General features: G+C 47.6%; 1 protein-coding gene across 24 annotated transcripts in view; it reads right to left on the minus strand.

Annotated features, from left to right (window-relative positions):
- TRERF1 (transcriptional regulating factor 1) overlaps positions 1–17,862 on the minus strand; it is a 227,221-nt gene that overhangs the window by 48,734 nt on the left and 160,625 nt on the right. The window contains exon 6 of one of the 24 annotated variants that reach the window (XM_073005982.1): positions 12,993–13,109. The exons of the other annotated variants lie outside the window; for them this stretch is intronic. The gene's annotated coding sequence lies outside the window, so the exon portion shown is untranslated. The remainder of the gene's footprint in view (positions 1–12,992; positions 13,110–17,862) is intronic. 24 annotated transcript variants of the gene reach the window in all.

The raw sequence follows: 17,862 nt of genomic DNA on the forward strand, positions 1-17,862 counted from the left end.
AGATGATCTGGTCTCTCCACGTTACAGATGAAGAAACAGAGGCCCAGAGATGTAATTTCTGGGCCCAGAGCAGTACCTTGCTGATGGTAGGCAATCAAGCCTCATTTGTTCAATGAAAGAAGGGGAAAATGGCTGGGCTCAAGCCTGTAATCCTAGCACTTTGGGAGGCCAAGGCGAGCGGATTACTTGAGGCCAGGAGTTCAAGAACAGCCTGGCCAACATGGCAAAACCCTGTCTCTACTAAAAAAAAGAACACAAAAATTAGCCAGGCGTGGTGGTGCATGCCTGTAGTCCCAGCTACTTGGGAGGCTAAGGCACAAGAATTGCTTGAACCCTGGAGGTGAAGGTTGCAGTAAGCTGAGATCAAGCCATTGTACAACAGAGACTCTGTCTCAAAAAAATAAAATAAAAATAAATAAATAAATAAAATAAAAAAAAAAGAGAGAAAATGATTTTTCCTAAAACACTGTAGGGAGATAATGGCAAAACCATGTGCTATTTATTTTACATTAAATGTAATATTTTTTGAATAGGTACTAGATTCACATGGTTCAAAATTCAAAAGGTTAAAATCGATATGCAAAACAGCAAAAATTATCCCAAATAAATGCTTGTAAATAAAGTGAAAATCATGCAAATTGTAAAAATAAGAGCATATGTGAAAAGTCTCCCTCCACCTCCATCCCTAGCCACCCAGCACCCCTTCTGGGACAGTGAATTAGGTTCTTATATATCCTCCTAGAGACACTTTATGCTCATAGAAGAATACTGGTGCACAGCCCCTCTTATACAGATGGTAGCGTGCTAGGCCGTGGTTTAGCATCTTGCCAAAAGGCTATTTTAAACATATCATTTAAAACCTGGAAACTGTTGTTCTTGGTGGATTAGTCAATCTCCCAGAATTCTTATAATACCAACTCAGGATTCAAGTCTCTATTATTTTTCTAACAAGGTAACTGTTTTGCTCATTATGTGTAACAATTCCTACTGGGTAATTTGTACCAGGAGCTTTTTCATTCATGAACTAATTAACAGAACTGCTACTTTCCCATTTCTTCAGTCAGTTTCTTCCTTAGAGCAGGACTCCAGGGTGGGCTCAACAAATAAATGCCCACTCAGAACCTAAGGTGTCACTCTACACTCCCACAAAGCCTGTGACCGCCTTTCCTCTGCACTGACCATGCCACAGTCAGGCGACCCACTTCCGTGCCTATCTCCCGACTGGCTGCCCAGTCACTGTGACGCAGGGACAGTAGCCTGCCCATGTGGTGTCCTCAGGGACTGGGACATAGCAGATGCTCAACAAACGCTCACTGAACTGCAACACTGCGCCAGGCAAAGGAGACCTAGAGTGGCTTGTTCCCCTCTGCAGGTCCCATGCCTCTGACATGGACTGAGGGTCAGAATTTACTAGTTTCTGTTGAGGGCATAGTGCCCTAAAGCACCAAATTTATGGAGTGCTGTAGAAAATAACAAGACTCTACAGAGACCTCCCAGCACACTTTTTCTATACAGGGCCAACTAGTAAATATTTTCAGCTTTGGGGCCCATGCATATGGTTTCAGTCACAACGCTGCCACGGTAGCGTGAAAGCGGCCACAGACCATATATAAACGAATGGGCGTGGCTGTGTTCCAATACAACTTTATTTATGGACACTGAAACTTGAATTTTATATAATTTTCACATGCCAAATGCTGTTCTTCTTTTGATTTTTCTTCAACCAATTAAAAATGTAAAAATCCTTCTTCACTCACAGGCAGTACAAGAATAGGTGTGGGCTGGATCTGGCCTGACCCATGGTTTGCTTGACCCCTGTTCTAGAGCATCAAAGTCTCTCCACACCCCACCCCCTGGCCTGGGGCACCAGGAGACAAGGCCGCAGTCTGCAAGGAGGATATCTGTCCTAAGGGCCACCCTTTGAACCAGAGAGACAGACAGAGAGATACATCAAGAGAGGAAGTTGACTTTGGCCAAGGTCTCCGCAGAACTTGTTTGCTTACAATTCAGAAGGGGTAACACCCTGCTCCGGCCAGACCACCATTGCTTGTTTGAGGAAGAAAAACCAAAAAGATTTTCCTTTTTCTGACCCTGGGCCGTCAGTTAGAGACTGTATACACAATTCTCCAAATGCTTTGGCTTGTGTTTTAGTCCAGTCTTCCTCTGGGCTCTGTCAAGGAAGCTTCACTTGACTCCCCTGGGGGCTCCTCTTACTCCAGCTCACTCCCCAGTTCCCCCAAGCAGGCAGGAGCCAAGGGCGGCTCTCCAGGATGTGGGCCGCAGTTTGCCGTCGTCTTTTTAGCACCGTTGTTGTTCTAAATGCTTTCTGATTAGTCTTCTAAATAATTCCAGTGGGTATTTTATAATCCAGTTACCCGATTATCGTGGACATGAGCTGCCAATGACGGTGGTTAGCACCTAAATCTTCCTCTGTGCAGTGAATGGTTCGCTCTTACTCCCTCACAGCCCTGGCTTTCCTGCTGACTCTGGGCTGTGGGAGGATTTTCAAGGCTCCCTTTGGGCAGCAAGAAACATTCATTTCTCCACCCTCAGGTCTCACCCTGTAGCATCAATTGCTCCCTCCAAGCCCTGGGGATCAGTAAGAAGCCGGACGCACAGCCCAGGAACCTGCAGAATGGAGGGTTTGCATTGTGCTTCCTGCAGGTGGCTCCTCATTAGGAAATAGAGATTGGAGCCATTTCACTTTTTGGTTGTCACTGTCACTGCCATCTTTCCTCTGGGCTGGCTGTAGTTCTTTACCAGGGACGTGAACATCGTCTCTCCCCTATGATTACCATATGCCACTTCTTTCTCTCCCTAGCTGCCATGGAGTGGTATGGAAACTAAGGACATGGGGAGAGAAGTGGGGGCTGCAAGAGTCTAGGGTAACTTCCTGGAGGAGACAGCCAAGGTCTGAGTGGGCCTTGTTGTTGTATTCCTAGACACATTTGTTTCATACTACCTTCCCTAAGTATTCAACAGCAGGGGTCTGCCTGCTCCACCTCCAGGACCCTGGCTGGGATGACCTCACCCTCCTGTGTGGCTTGAGCCCCATATTGTGGCTCCCACCCTGTGAGGCCTGGGGTTGCCAGTTGTCCTTTTCTGCCTTCTGCTTGTGACATTCTTTGGGGCCTTTTTGAAGCCTCCTCCTTCAGATTGTGAGCTTAAAGATACAGGTTTGTCCTGCAGCAGTCCTGACATGGCTAGGATCGTAGGGAGATTAGGAACATGGGCATTGGCTCTGTGAATACTGTGTAGTTAGAAAAGCACTGGAAAAAGCTGGGAGCAGTGGCTCATGCCTGTAATCCCAGCACTTTGGGAGGCCGAGGCCCACAGATCACTTGAACCCAGGAATTTAAGATAAGTCTAGGCAACATAGTGAGACCCCATTTCTACAAACAATTAGCCAGGTGTAGTGGCATGCGCCTGTAGTCCCAGCTACTTGGGAGGCTGAGGTGGGAGAATCACCTGAGCCTGGGAAGTTGAGGCTGCAGTGAGTGGTGACTGTACCACTGCATGCGAGCCCTATCTCAAAAAAAAAAAAAAAAAAAAAAATTGGCCTGGTGTGGTGGCTCATGCCTGCAATCCCAGTACTTTGGGAGGCCAAGGCGGGCGGATCACGAGGTCAGGAGATCAAGACCATCCTGGCTAACATGGTGAAACCCCGTCTCTACTAAAAATACAAAAACAAACAAACAAACAAACAAACCCGAAATTAGCCAGGTGTGATGCTGGGCGCCTGTAGTCCCAGCTACTTGGGAGGCTGAGGCAGGAGAATTGCCTAAACCTGGGAGGTGGAGCTTTCCCAAGATTGCAGACAGAGAGAGACTCCGTCTCAAAAATAAATAAATAAATAAATAAATAAAAATAAAAAAATAAATAAAAAGAAGAATAAATATAATAAAATAAATAAAAAAAGAAATAAGGAAAAAGAAGAAGAAAAAGAAGAAGAAGAAGAACACTGCAATAGAAGATAGGAGCCCTGGGCTTTGCTCTACTGACTCCATGTGACCTTGGGCAAGTCATTTGCCCTCTCTGGACTTCAGCCCTGGCTTTCTCTATATCCAGATAATTGAAGCTAAGTTTTTCTAGAAAGAGAGCCTGAATAAAATCCATACAATCTCTCCCTCATCTTAACCTCACTTGTAGAGACGAATTCAGGGTTCTGGATCCAGCTGGTATTCACTGCATAGATCTGACGACTGTTTAGGGGGCAAATGCACACAGTGTAGAGGCCAATGTGGTCTCCACCTCTCCTTTTATGACACACAGAAGCTAGGGAGGGGAGGAGATGTTAAATTGATATAACTGACATGGCTGAGCACTTCCTGTATGACAAACTGCTCTGGGAGACTAGAATGGGACAAGCTCCAACAAAGTTACCTGGGATTAACAACTCTAACATCAGTACTGGTAAAGTCAGCTACAGTCTATAGTTCCAAGGAGAAAGTAGCAGATACAAATGCAGAGATCCTTAGCAAACTTACAACCCACACTGCACCTTTCAGCCTAAAGGCAGAGGTGCAACAGGCTCTGAGCGGGGCATGCCAGGGACGAGGACCACTCCAGCTTGCCTGGCTCCCCAGGAAGCTTCCTCCCAACCCACAGTTGACAACATCCCCCATCACCTGATGGTGGTGAGGTTGACAGATGATCCAGCTGAAAGGTCTGCAGAAAGAAGATGGGACAGAGGAGCACCAAAACAATTCACACGTGATTCCCTGAGTGACCCAAATGCTTTCATGATCACATGTGTCCCCTAAGGAGGAGCTGCTAAGAGAATTTCAGAATTAATCATCAATCAGATTGAAGACCTGCTATGTGCCAGGAGAGACGAGAGGTCAGGAGGGCCTCTGGCCTCATGAGGTTTACAGTTACATGAACTGAGGCCCTCATGGCTCAGATCAGCACCTGTGCTCTGCCATCCTTTACAGTCTTTTATACCAACTCACACTGAAGACCTTCTATGGCAGGGCCACTATGGGACAAACCTGTGTCTTTAAGATTGTAATCTGGCGAGGAGGAGGCTTCCAAAGGACCCCAAGGAATGTCACAAGGGGAAGGCAGAGAAGAACAATTGGTTACCCCAGCCCTCACAGGGTGGGAGCCACAATATGCGGCTTGGGCCTCACAGAAGGATAAGGTCACTCCGGCCAGGGCCAGGAGGTGCAGTGGGCAGACCCTTGCTGTGGGGGACTCCGGGAAGGCCTCTGCAGGGCACTCGGCTGAAGGGGTCTGGGCCCAGGGCCCACAGGAAGGATCCTCCACTCCTGCCCCCGAGGACTTGGGGCGTGGGGCCTTCTGAATCAGCACCTGGGACTTCAGCCAAACAAAGGATCCCCGGCCCTGCAGCTGTCCTGGGCAGGGCAGGGCAGGGCTGGGAGAATGGGAGGAGATTTCCCTCCGGCTGCTCTGATGAGGCCCTGGCAAGAGTGGGGATAAAGCTAGAGGGGAAGTGGGCTGGCAGGGAGATCTGACCCCCTTGGCCCTACCTACAGCCGCAGAGTGAATTATTAATAGAAGAAAACACAAGTCAAGCACCTGTAGGCTCTGTTGCTATCACTCAAGCTCCACACCTAGCGTCATGGGGCCAAGCGGCCAGAACAGCCTCCGGCAGGTGGGCACCACAGACCAGCTTCCTCTGCAAGGGACGATAGGGAGGGAGGTGGCTGGTGCTGTCACCACATCCTGGCCACGCACATTGAGATGGTACCAGACCCACAGACTCTCCAGGCCTGTGTGTGTGTGAGCTATACTCCCAAGCGGATCAGCTGGTGTGGCTTTGGTGTGTGGTCTTCCAAGACATCAGACTGTATAAAAAAACCAAAGGGTCACCCAGGGCTCCAGAAATGGGGGGATTATCTTGGGGGACAACCACTTCCCTTTTGTCTGGAAAACAGCTCACACAGTAAATGTCAGTGATGTACAAAGTCAGTATGTAAAATAACCGTGCAATAGTGTTCTTGTGTTTGGGTTGTCGTGGGTCCCCTCTGGGTCTCCTGCCTGCGTTTCAGACAAAAAGCCCTTGTGGAAGCCCAGGGTATCCCAGGTTACGACGTCGGTGCCATGCGGGAGCATTCTGTAAACACCGGCGGCGACACTGAACTACATCCTGGGCAGTGCCACGGTCCCAAGATTTTCACTTTTAAGATAAGGGGGCTCGGACAAGCAATCTCCACAGTCCCTTTGGCTCAGAGTTCTAAGGTCTTTTGGGGAATTCTGGGAGTCAACAAACAAACCCGAGGGGACCTCTGGTGACTGGGGCTGGAGGCCTTCCAGTGGGACTTCCTGAGTCGCTCCCTCCTCCAGGCCTCCGAGGATCCGGTTCTGGCCTCCTTCTAGAAGCCCTGGGGGATGGTGAGACTCACTCAGGCACCCATCTCCCAGCAGGCTCAGGCTCTGAGGGAGGGCGGGGGAGCCCTGGTTCGCTTGCTTGCTCGTCTCCGGGACTCAGCCCATGCCCCCGCCTGACAGTGTGAGTGAGTGCTCAGCAGGCACTGACCCAGGGCAGCCAGGAAGAAGCCTCTATGCCCTCCAGCCCTCGGGGTTCAGCCCAGCCACTTGGCTGTGCCTGGCGACGTCTCCCCTATTCTTCATGGTGCTACGGGAGGCTGGCCTATGGGAGGTGGCCTTCCCAGGCAGATGGGTGAGCCTCCTCCTTTGAGGGTCCTGGGGGAGCCTCACTCTCATGGCACCCAGATGCAGGCTCTTGCCTGCCAGTGCCAATGCACTAAAGACCGCAGTGCCAGTCCTTAATAGTTGTCTTGCTCACACCTAATTTGGCAGCAATTCTCTTTTGGTGGCTTGCTGAGGGAGGGGAAAGGAAGTAGTGAGGGAGGTGGCCTGGAAGCCAATTGGGAAGATGTCCTTGAGAGGCAAGTCCATGGGAGCTGTAGAGAAAGTCTGTCAGGAGGATCTGGTTCCAAATTTGTTCCAAATCACAGCATGCCACAATGAAGAAAAGCAGTATGTTTTAATTCACAAATGCTTCTAAGAATTCAGTGTTATGGAATAAAGTTGGAAGTGAAATTCCCCCTCACCTGAGATTCCCACTGTCTGGTGCTTTGTATGTGGATGGTGGCAGGGATGATGAAGGTTGGCTTCTGGTGACTGAGAGGCCTCAGGGGAAAAAGAGCAAACCCTTTCTGGGTTTGCTCCTCCTCTGGTAATCTTCACGCTCCCCTGGAAAGCCCCCAAACCTGTCTGGACCTGCTCAAGGCAGATATCCTGTTGGTCACTGGCCCCCATTATCTCACAGTCCCAATTTCTTGCCAAAACAACTTCCCTTTGCTGCTAGGGGACCCCTGCAGCTGAACCAAGAAGACAGAAATGCAGCCCCGGAGCCTGGGCCGCAGGGAGAATGTGAGGACCAAATCCTAGCTAAAGGTTTTACAGGCCCAGACACACATACTTCTGTTTGTTGGAAACATTACCCCACCAAGCTCAGTCACCTTAGGTACTTTATTTTTCAAACAATACTAGACTTCCAGTTCCACAGAAACAGAATTGTGTTTAATAGCTCTGTTTTTTAAAACCTCTCCCTCTCTCTCCACTGTGCCACGAGCAGTGTTTGACCAAAGCAGATTCACTCAATGTTTATGGAATACAGCAAATAAGTTTGTCAAACATCAACGGTGTGTGCATGGTAAACTATAGAGAGTGAAGGAGCCAATCCCCTTCTCCAGACCAGCTGAGGTGGTCCAGAGTTACATCTAGGATGCCTGCTTAAGAGTGCCCGGACTCTGCCAGCATCCTCCAGCCCTGTGTGGAGGCGGGTCACAGAGGGACGGCTGTAGGAGGGACACCCAGCCTGGCGCCGATGAGCTGGACTAAGATGCTGCTACACAAACAGGAAGGAAGAACAGCAACGATGGCTAACGTGCACTGGGCACTAACCCCGGGCCGGGCACAGTGCCAAGTCCCTTAGAAGCCCCTCCCAATAATCCCACAAGGTGGTAAGCGCATCCATCACCTTAACTACCTTACCAACCTCCCAAGACACCTTGCAATGACCATTCTCAGATGCATCCCCTTAGGAACATCTGTGAGAATTTCTTTAGGATACATACCCGGGAGTACAGGAAGGTGTGATGCTTTTTATGTGTCAGTTTGGCCAGGCTGAACTACTGCCCTCAGATTTCCCTTTCTAGGGAGTTGGTTAAAGCAGAGACTCATAGAAAATGACATGTAGACAAGTGTGTATGCTGCGGTATTGCTAGAACAGCCAAAGACTGAAAACAACCCAAATGCCTAACCATAAGGGATCGATTGAAGGAAATCATGGAATAACTGCAGGATGGGATACTATGCAGTTGTTAAAAGTAACAAGGAGACTGGGTGTGGTGGCTCATGCCTGTAATCCCAGCGCTTTGGGAGGATGAGGCAGGAGGATTGTTTCAGCCCAGGAGTTAAGACCAGTCTGGGCAACATGGTGAAACCCTGCCTTTACAAATAATAACAAAAATCACCCAGGTGTGGTAGTGCACGCTTATAGTCCCAGCTGCTTGGGAAGCTGAAGTGGGAGGATCCATTGAGCCCAGAGGGTTGAGGCTACAGTGAGCCATGATGGCACCATTGCATTCCAGCCTGGGTGACAGAGTGAGACCCTGTCCCAAACAAACAAACCAAACCAAAACAAAAATTCCAAAAGAACAACAAGGAAACTCTCTCTGAAATAGTATGGAAAGATGTCCAAGGTTAAGTGAAAAAGAAAATGCACGACAGTATGTTCAATATGCTCTCTTTTGTGTAAAGAAATGGTTAAAATAGAACATATATGTATGTAGGTATATAGCTGATTTTTGTTAGTTGTGGTAGTTACATCCTGTAAAATCTCTATGATCACTGAATTAGTGAATACTGAGCCACTGCTCCTAAGAGAAATACAAGCTTAGGTTCCTGCAAGCCCCTGGTTGCAAAAATGTTGCAACATTTTTGTCAACTGATCAGTATATATAACCTAATCAGTATATATAACCTTGTTTTATATGTGTCTGCTTAAAGGATATCTTATTTAACATCTATTTTTTTCATTCATTAACTTTTGACCTCACAGTCAACAGTACTACAACTTTCAGGCATTAGCCTGAAAGGAGCTTATCTAATTCACCCATTTTCTCTGTAAGGCAAATCACAGCCTTCTTGTGCTGAGAACAGCAGGCAACACTTCAGCATTACACTTGGGAGCCATTTTAAACAGTGAAACCAACAACAAAAACCACAAAAATATGAAAGATGCCACACTAAATATACCACAAAAAGGACACTTGTGTCCAGCAGGAGAGCTGAAATAAGAAGGCGGAGTTGCCTTGTTCAAACTCAGCTTGGGAAGGTGCATCGGGCGACTCAAAACTTTCACTGCTCTGTGCACGTCCTCAAATGATCAAGAAAGTACCGAGCATTGGTTCTGTGGTTGCAAATAAGTTTAGAGAGTAGGGAATCTGCAAATATGGAATCTGTGAATAATAAGGGTCAACTATGTATTTATAATTGATATATATTCATAAAGAAAATCTGGAAGGATCCAAGAAACTAGTAATAGTTGTCTGCAGTGAGGTGGTGGAAACTGAGCTAACTGGGGAAAAGAGCAGGAGGGAGATTATTCATTTTATAACTTTTTATATTTTTCTGTGTTTTTGAACCATGTGAATATATTACTTACAAAAAAACCCAGATATAATAAAACATGAAAAAAACTTTTTTTTTTTTTTGGTTTCTTGAGACGGAGTTTTGCTCTTGCTGCCTAGGCTGGAGTGAAATGGCACGATCTTGGCTCACCACAACCTCCATCTCCCGGGTTCAAGTGATTCTCCTGCCTCAGCCTCCCGAGTAGCTATGATTACAGGCGTGCGCCACCACGCCTGGCTAATTTTGTATTTTTAGTAGAGATGGGGTTTCTCCATGTTGGTCAGGCTGGTCTCGAACTCCCAACCTCAGGTGATCTGCCTGCCTCGGTGTCCCAAAGTGCTGGGATTATAGGTGTGAGTCACTGTGCCCCAGCCGAAAAGACCTTTATGTGCACTTAAATTTGCAGTACATTAATGCCTTATGAATTTATTTTAACTTAAAACACAAATATCTTACTGGTCTTTTGAGGCAGGGTCCAGGACTTTTCTTTGCTCATAGATCTGTGGAATAGAGCTCTGTATTTATCTTTTATGCATAAACCACTGATGATGTATAATCTATACTTTTTCAGTTTGGTTTCTTTAAAAAGGAGCCAGAAGTAGAGAAGCCTGGTAAAGGAACTGTAGTGCTGCATCCTCTGACATGCTTTTATTTTCCTCTCCCTCTAGTGCCAATCTTTATAATTTTTAATTTTTTTTTTGTAGAGACAGGGTGCTGCTGTTTCCCAGGCTGGTCTTGAACTCTTGGCCTCAAGCAATCCTCATGCCTTGGCCTCCCAAAGTGTTGGGATCACAGATGTGAACCACGGCACTGCAGTGCCAGTCTTTAATAGTTGTCTTGCTCACACCTAATTTGGCAGCAATTCTCTTTTGGTGGCTTGCTTTTATCACTTCTTTCCAAAGCATTCAATAGTGAAAAATGTGTCACCGGTCACACATTCTCAGCTGAGGTAGAACAAGGTGACTCTTACTTTTCATTGAAATAGCACTTCTCTTTCTTTTTTGCATTTATAGTTCATCAGCTTATATCACATTTAACTAATTTACATAATTACAATTACAAGGACAACTAGGACAAGCAGGTTTGGGGACCAACACAGCCCCTGACTACATTTGTGGGAGTGGGTACTCTGTTTGGGGGAGCTCTAGCAAGTTGTGGAGAAGGCCAGCTGCCACTCAGTTACGTAGAGGCTGGTTAAAGACAGTTCCACCTGCGTGTTGAGTGTGACTTGCTAACCTTAACATGAGGAGCATGCTAGATGTCTCTGAACTATGCCTTTTGACATTGTGATTCATGCATTCAAATGTCAAGTAAGTATGTACAGGTCAGGCACACGCTCCTCAGGCAGAGTGCTGGGGTCCCCGTGGTGATCAGAGCCAAGCTGTCATGGGGCAGCCACTCTGAAAACATATTCTGAACTGAGCAGACCTTTTTTCTTTTTTCAAAGGTCTTCAAGGTAAGATTTCTGACAAAGCTGACATTTAGACTTCACGGTTTAGGAAAGGGATGGGGAAGGGCAAGTCTGTAAGATCCCCTAAAGTGTCTGGGATTAAATCCCCTGTCGGCCCCCAGTGCCCTAGGCTGGGGCGAATCCCTCAACTGTTTAGAGACAATGTGGAACCCTGTGCTTGTAAAGGGGGAAGAGGCCCAAGTCTATGACCTGAAGCCAAAAGGCCTCTGTCTCAGCAGATGACCCTGACCCCTGCTTCACAGAGAATGGGAGCTGCCAGCCTTTGCTCTCTCCACCTCCTCCCGCCAAACAAATTTTCACACCTCCTCCCTGCCCTAACTCCTTCCTCTTCACTTATCTGAAACAAACGGTGACCCTTTACCCAGGATCCTGAATCAGAAACTGGGACCCCAAGGGCCCACCACCTCCCTATTCCCACTCACTTCCAAGAGATGATCAATTCCTGCCCACTTCTCCTGCACAGCTTTTCCCTGGCCATCTTCTCTCATTCCCTAATCCATGCTCCTCTGGTCAGGTCTCGCCCCCTCCAGCCCTGCCACAGCACCCCTCTCCTTAAAACCTCCAGTGCTCCCTCTGCCAACAGGTAAGTGTCCAAACAGCTCAGCTGGGCTCAGAAGGCCCTCGCGATCTGAAGGCCCTCACTCACCTTTCCAGTGATTTCCCCACCCACTTAGACACAGCCTGAGCACCTGTCCTATGAAGCCACACAAGGTTTCCAGAATGCTGGTCCTTCTGCTTGAAAGCTCTTTCTCCCATTCTTCACCTTCTCAGCCTACAAGTTCCTTTTCAAACCTAATGTCTTTCACGAAGTCTTCCCTGATCCTCAGCCCCTCATCATAACAAAACATTTATTGCATGCTCACTATATACCAGGTACAGTGGATGTAATGGAGGTGGGAACAGAGATGGTGTCAGTTCTATGGGGCTTGCTGTCTGGGGGTGTGCATGTCAGCCAGAGACAAGTGCAATTTTACACGTGTCATGAGGAGATATAAGACAGGGCCGAGGGCCGGGCACCGTGGCTCACTCCTGTAATCCCAGCACTTTGGGAGGCCGAGGTGGGCAGGTCACCTGAGGTCAGGAGTTTGAGACCAGCCTGGCCAACATGGTGAAACCTCATCTCTACTAAAAATACATAATTAGCCAGGCGTGGTGGCACTTGCCTGTAATCTCAGCTACTCGGGAGGCTGAGGCAGGAGAATCACTTGAATCCAGGAGGTGGAGGTTGCAGTGAGCCAAGATGGTGCCACTGCACTCCAGCCTGGGCAACAAGAGCGAAACTCCATCTTAAAATCAAAAAAAAAAAAAAAAAAAAAAAAAAGAGACAGAGCTGTGACCTTGGCAGAAAAGTCAGGGAAGGATCCTCTGAGAAAGTCATGGTGATGCTGTGATCTAAAGATGAGAAGGACATACGGAGGGGAAATAGGGTGCAGAAAGCTGTATTCCAGACAGCATCAAGGACAGTATGGGCAAAGGCCCTGTGGCAGGTGGGAACAAGGTGGATGTAAAGAACTAAAAGAAGGCCAGCGTGGAGGACAAAGGAACACTGTGATGAAACTGGACAGGGGGCAAGGGCAAGACCATCCAAGGCTCTTGAGGCTAAGGATCCTCATCTTAATGGCTTCCCTGAAGAGCATGGGGAACCATTAAAGTATTTTGAACTCTGTGTGTGTGTGTGTGTGTGTGACCAAGCACATGTAACTGATCATATTTCTATTTTGAAAAGTTTGCTCTGGGCCGGGAATAGGGGCTCATGCCTATAATCCCAGCACTTTGGGAGGCCAAGGCAGGTGGATCATTTGAGGTCAGGAGTTCAAGATCAGCCTGGCCAACATGGTACAACCCCATCTCCACTAAAAATACGAAACAATGAGCTGGATGTGGTGGCACATACCTGTAATCCCAGCTACTCGGGAGGCTGAGGTACAAGAATTGCTTGAACCCAGAAGGCGGAGGTTTCAGTGAGCCGACATCATGCCACTGCACTAAAGCCTGGGTTACAGAGTGAGACCTGTCTCAAAAAACAAAAACATCACAACAAAAAAATCTTGCTCTGGCCATAGTAGAGACAAAGGGTCAGCTAAGTTTTTCTGTTCAAGGCCAGATGATACATATTCCGGGCTTTGCCACCGAGAGGCAAATACAGGCTATTATGTAGTACTTACATAATAAGAAAGAAAATTCTACACATTTTTGAGAACACTGAAAATATAATGATAATTGAGTGAGTGTAAATTTTTATAATACCGATCCTCTAATGAGAAGAATAGAATTGTTTTTTGGAGAGATAACATTTCCCCTTCAAAGGGAAGGAAAGTCAGTATTCCCATATCATCAAATGCTCATCTGTAAAAACAGCTCACAGACTGTGTGAAATCGACCAGGCAGTGGCTAGATTTGGCCCCTGGACTATAGTTTGCTGACCCCCAATGCAGACAACGGACTGGAGGAAGGTGAATGGAGACATGGGGCAACTTAGGTTTGCCATGGTCCAGGCCAGATAGCTTGGATGAGGGTGATGGAGGGGTGTTGTGGGGTGAACCTGACAGGCTTAGTGATAGAAGGGACCTATGGAGGTGCAGCAGGGGGAGTCAGATGTGACCTAGATGTCAGGTTCACATCTATGAAGCTTGGAGCACTGGGAGAGCTGTTTCACATGGAGACCTCAACAGGAGCTGTCACTGAGGCAGCTGGACTGAGGTTGCAAGGCCCAGAGAGATTTGTGAGGCCCCTGAGAACGGGCAGTCACTGAAGGCAGGAACACGAGGAAGGGCGGCCAGCGCGCCGGAGAGCACAGGCCCAGCGCTCGGGGGGCACGTCTTCCTCACACCACTCAGCACAACGCTTCAAACTGTTTCTTCTGTCTCCTCCATCAAACTGAAACTGCTTCTAAGGAGTGCCTCATGGTCAGTAGAATACGTTGCACCCACTGGGTGCTAAGGACATGACAGAGGAAGGCAGGGAGGGAGGAGGAAGTGGAGGCTTTTGCTTCCACAGCAAACTCAGAGCCAATCACCTCAATTCACAATAGAAGCCGATTTCCTCCTCTTGCCCTGGTCAGCTGCCCCTCGCCTGTGGCCAGCCCTCCCTAACAACTGCTTTTGAGAAGGGCCACTGGACCCTTCCCCAATCACTCTAAATCATCCAAGTGTGTGAGCACACACACATTTGCACACAAATCTCCTTCCGATCAACCCTGGGAACATGATTTGTGGTGATGGTGTATTGACAACACACTCATCAACTGTCAGCTCAACATGTCTAAATATTATGTCCCATTACCCAGCACATCATTTTTTTTAATTAAAATAAGTTAAGTGGTAATCTCACAGCAAAGAGAGAGGAAGGAAAAAAAAAGCCACAGGTTAAAGAAAATTAATTTATCCTTTTTTCCATTTCTTTCCTTTTTTGTTTTTGAACAGAAGAGTAAAAGGCTCATAACTGCATCTCTGTAACAGCCCTGGGATGGGGAAGTCAGTGCTGGGATGTGGGGTGGCCTGCTCCAGTGACCGACCACATGGTGTGTTCGCTTAACATCAGTGGAGCCCCCGGCTTGGAGATCAGTCTCCCTGGGCCACAGTCATGAACCCTCTGGCTCGGTGTAAAGTCTCTGAGAAGGACACCAAAGATTTTGTGAAAGGGTGTGCATGTCCTCATGGCCAATAATAACATTCTAGAAAATATTTCATCATAACATTCTTGAAAATATTGCAAAACGAATGGACAGATAATATTTTGTTCTGTGAGGTCACAACAAACCTGTGAGGTCAGAACTGTCTTCTCTATTTGAAAGGAGGAAATTAATATGCAGGGGATGAGCTTCCCATGGTTGCACGATTAGTGATGAAGGGCTAAGTCCCCAACCCTCTCCTGCCAAAGGACGAGGATTCCTCTGATATTCTGTGGTGCCTCTTGTCCTCCCATTGCAAATCTGTTCAGCATGAAGCTACTTCCTCCTTGCTGGATCCTTCCAGCTTTTATCATTGGTTTTTGAAGGGCCAAGGAGAGAAAGTTTATGCCATAGTACAGGCATGTCCCATGAATCTGGCTGTCAGCAAACTTCAACGCTCTAGTGTTTAGCCACGAACTTGGAAGTGTGAAAAAGAAGCTGATGCACTTTACACTGAAAAAAAAAGTTCTACGCTTAAAAGCTCCAGTTATCTGGACAAGTTTTTTTGTTTGTTTGGCTTTTCTTCTTCTTCTTCTTCTTTTTTTTTTTTTTGAGACGGAGTCTCGCTCTGCTGCCCAGGCTGGAGTGCAGTGGCTGGATCTCAGCTCACTGCAAGCTGCGCCTCCCGGGTTTACGCCATTCTCCTGCCTCAGCCTCCCGAGTAGCTGGGACTACAGGCGCCCACCACGTCGCCCGGCTAGTTTTTTGTATTTTTTTAGTAGAGACGGGGTTTCACCGTGTTAGCCAGGATGGCCTCGATCTCCCGACCTCGTGATCCGCCCGTCTCGGCCTCCCAAAGTGCTGGGATTACAGGCTTGAGCCACCACGCCCAGCCGCTTTTCTTCTTCTTCTTCTTCTTTTTTTTTTTGTTTTTGAGACAGAGTGTCGCTCTGTCACCCAGGCTGGAGTGCAGTGGCACGATCTCAGCTCACTGCAAGCTCCGCTTCCTGAGTTCATGCCATTCTCCTGCCTCAGTCTCCCGAGTAGCTGGGACTACAGGCGCCTGCCACCAGGCCCAGCTAATTTTGTTTTGTATTTTTTAGTAGAGACAGGGTTTTACCATGTTAGCCAGGATGATCTTGATCTCCTGACCTCGTGATCTGCGCGCTTCAGCCTCCCAAAGTGCTGGGATTACAGGTGTGAGCCACCGCGCCCAGCCCTATCTGACAAGTTTTTACTCATCAGAAATATCTCACTGGAGAGAAACAAACGGATTATATGACAAGTATTTTCCTCACGGAAGCACCAAGAACACTGCTTCTGGGGTCAAAGATTGGGGTTCAAATCTCAATGTTCCACTGGCAAAGTGAGTCCCTCCAGCAGGCCTATCTAACTTTGCTTTTGAGCCTCAATTTTGACATCTGTGAAACAGTAATAATAATACCTGCTGTTCTGGGTTCCTGAGAAGATTAAACAAGAGAAGGTACAGGACACATGTGCTCCCAGGGAGGACTGGAGCAGTCTCATTGCCTGGGGTGGGGTTTCTGTTGTTTTGTTTTGACGTGGGTTACAGTTTATACCAGGCTCAAAGACTGAGGCTTGATTGAGTTGGTTTGGTTATTTGTTTCCTGGGCAACCTTCAGCCCTCCTTTTGTTTCAGTCAGCAGAATGGTGCTCAGGGGCAGAAACTGCCAGGAGTGGACACAGGAGGGAAGAGAGAAGGGCAGCCCGGGCCCTTTGGGATAGGGACCAATGACCTCGCTTACTCTAACATCCCCTGAAAGCGCCTGTGTCCAGGGCACATTTGTTTTATCCACAATGATGATCCAGAGACATCAAGGAAAGGCCATAGTTCATTCAGTAGAATTGTTCACTGACAGCAGGAAACAGAATGCAAACATGCACATGACTGGCTCATCCTTGCAGGAAGTCCAAGAGAGAGAGGCCTACATGTCTACACTGGTCAGTGCAATTCAAGGGGTGCAAAAGAGGGAACTGGTGTGACCACGGGTCAGGCTGAGTTCTCCAACTAGGCGTTACTCGTAACGAAGGTGGTGTTCTACTTTCTGGGATATGGTTCTCAAGCAGTTCAAGACCCCAGAAGAGGAAATGAGATGTAATTATTTAGTGGCAATCTAAAGCTTAATTGTATGCAGTAGAATATCTCTTCACCTGGTATCACCATCTAAAAAAGTTAGAAAGGGTGGCCTCTGTTAGCTAGAGTCATTTCAGTTCCTCTATAATACCAGATAAAGTGATACTCTACTTCTTTTTCTGTTTCAAGAGGGTACCCAGCTCTCCAATTCCAGAAAATTGGCAGTAACTCTGTCCATATTTACCATTTTCTTACTTTTAGTTACAGCCTTTCCTGCTTAAATGACATTTCCCTTTAAGGAACTGGGGACACACTGCCTGGAAGGGCTGTCCTAGGAAATTGGGTCTGGAGTGACCTCTGTGGCCACATGTGCCACCTGATCTGATGGGCACATGGGCCTTCCCTGGTAGAAGCTCCTGACTCCCTAAGAGCTCATGCTGGCCTCACAGACATGGAAAAAGAAAAAAATGAGGCCAAGTTAACCCTGACAGTTTGTGGGGGACACTCTCGTACCCATTATTTCTCTGTGAGGCAGGCCCAGCAGGAGGTTTTATCTCTATCTTGAGATAAACTATGGAAGCTCCGAGGGAGGAAGAGAGATTTCCAAAGGATCACACATCCTGGTAGAAGCCAACTCAAGGGAGATGAGAATCAAAGGCTCCCAGTCCCAGGCCAAAGAGCCTCCGAAGACCACAAACCACTGCTACTAGAATGAGGCCAGAGCCTCCACGTGGCTTGAGTGTTGTCCAAAAATACAAACAAGAAGGCATCACTGAAGTACAAAGAAACAAACTCCTATTTGTTTCTATTTCATCCATAAAAATGTCACAGCTTTCTCTGAATAGCTCTCATGTTGTCCTCCTTTTTCTCTGCACTCTTGGCCTCCTGGACCTGAACCAAATCCCTCTCCTCTTAGTTCCGTGAACACAGATTATCTCCCTCTTCACGGGACAGTCACAGGAAATCTAAACATTTTCAGATGGGGTTCTTTTAAGCCCACTTCCCTTGTCCTCCACCCACCCCCCACCCTGTTGCTGTGTATTCAGGAAATGCAAACCC

This window comes from Chlorocebus sabaeus, chromosome 17 (genome assembly GCF_047675955.1).
Source record: "Chlorocebus sabaeus isolate Y175 chromosome 17, mChlSab1.0.hap1, whole genome shotgun sequence".
Classification (NCBI taxonomy): Eukaryota; Metazoa; Chordata; class Mammalia; order Primates; family Cercopithecidae; genus Chlorocebus; species Chlorocebus sabaeus.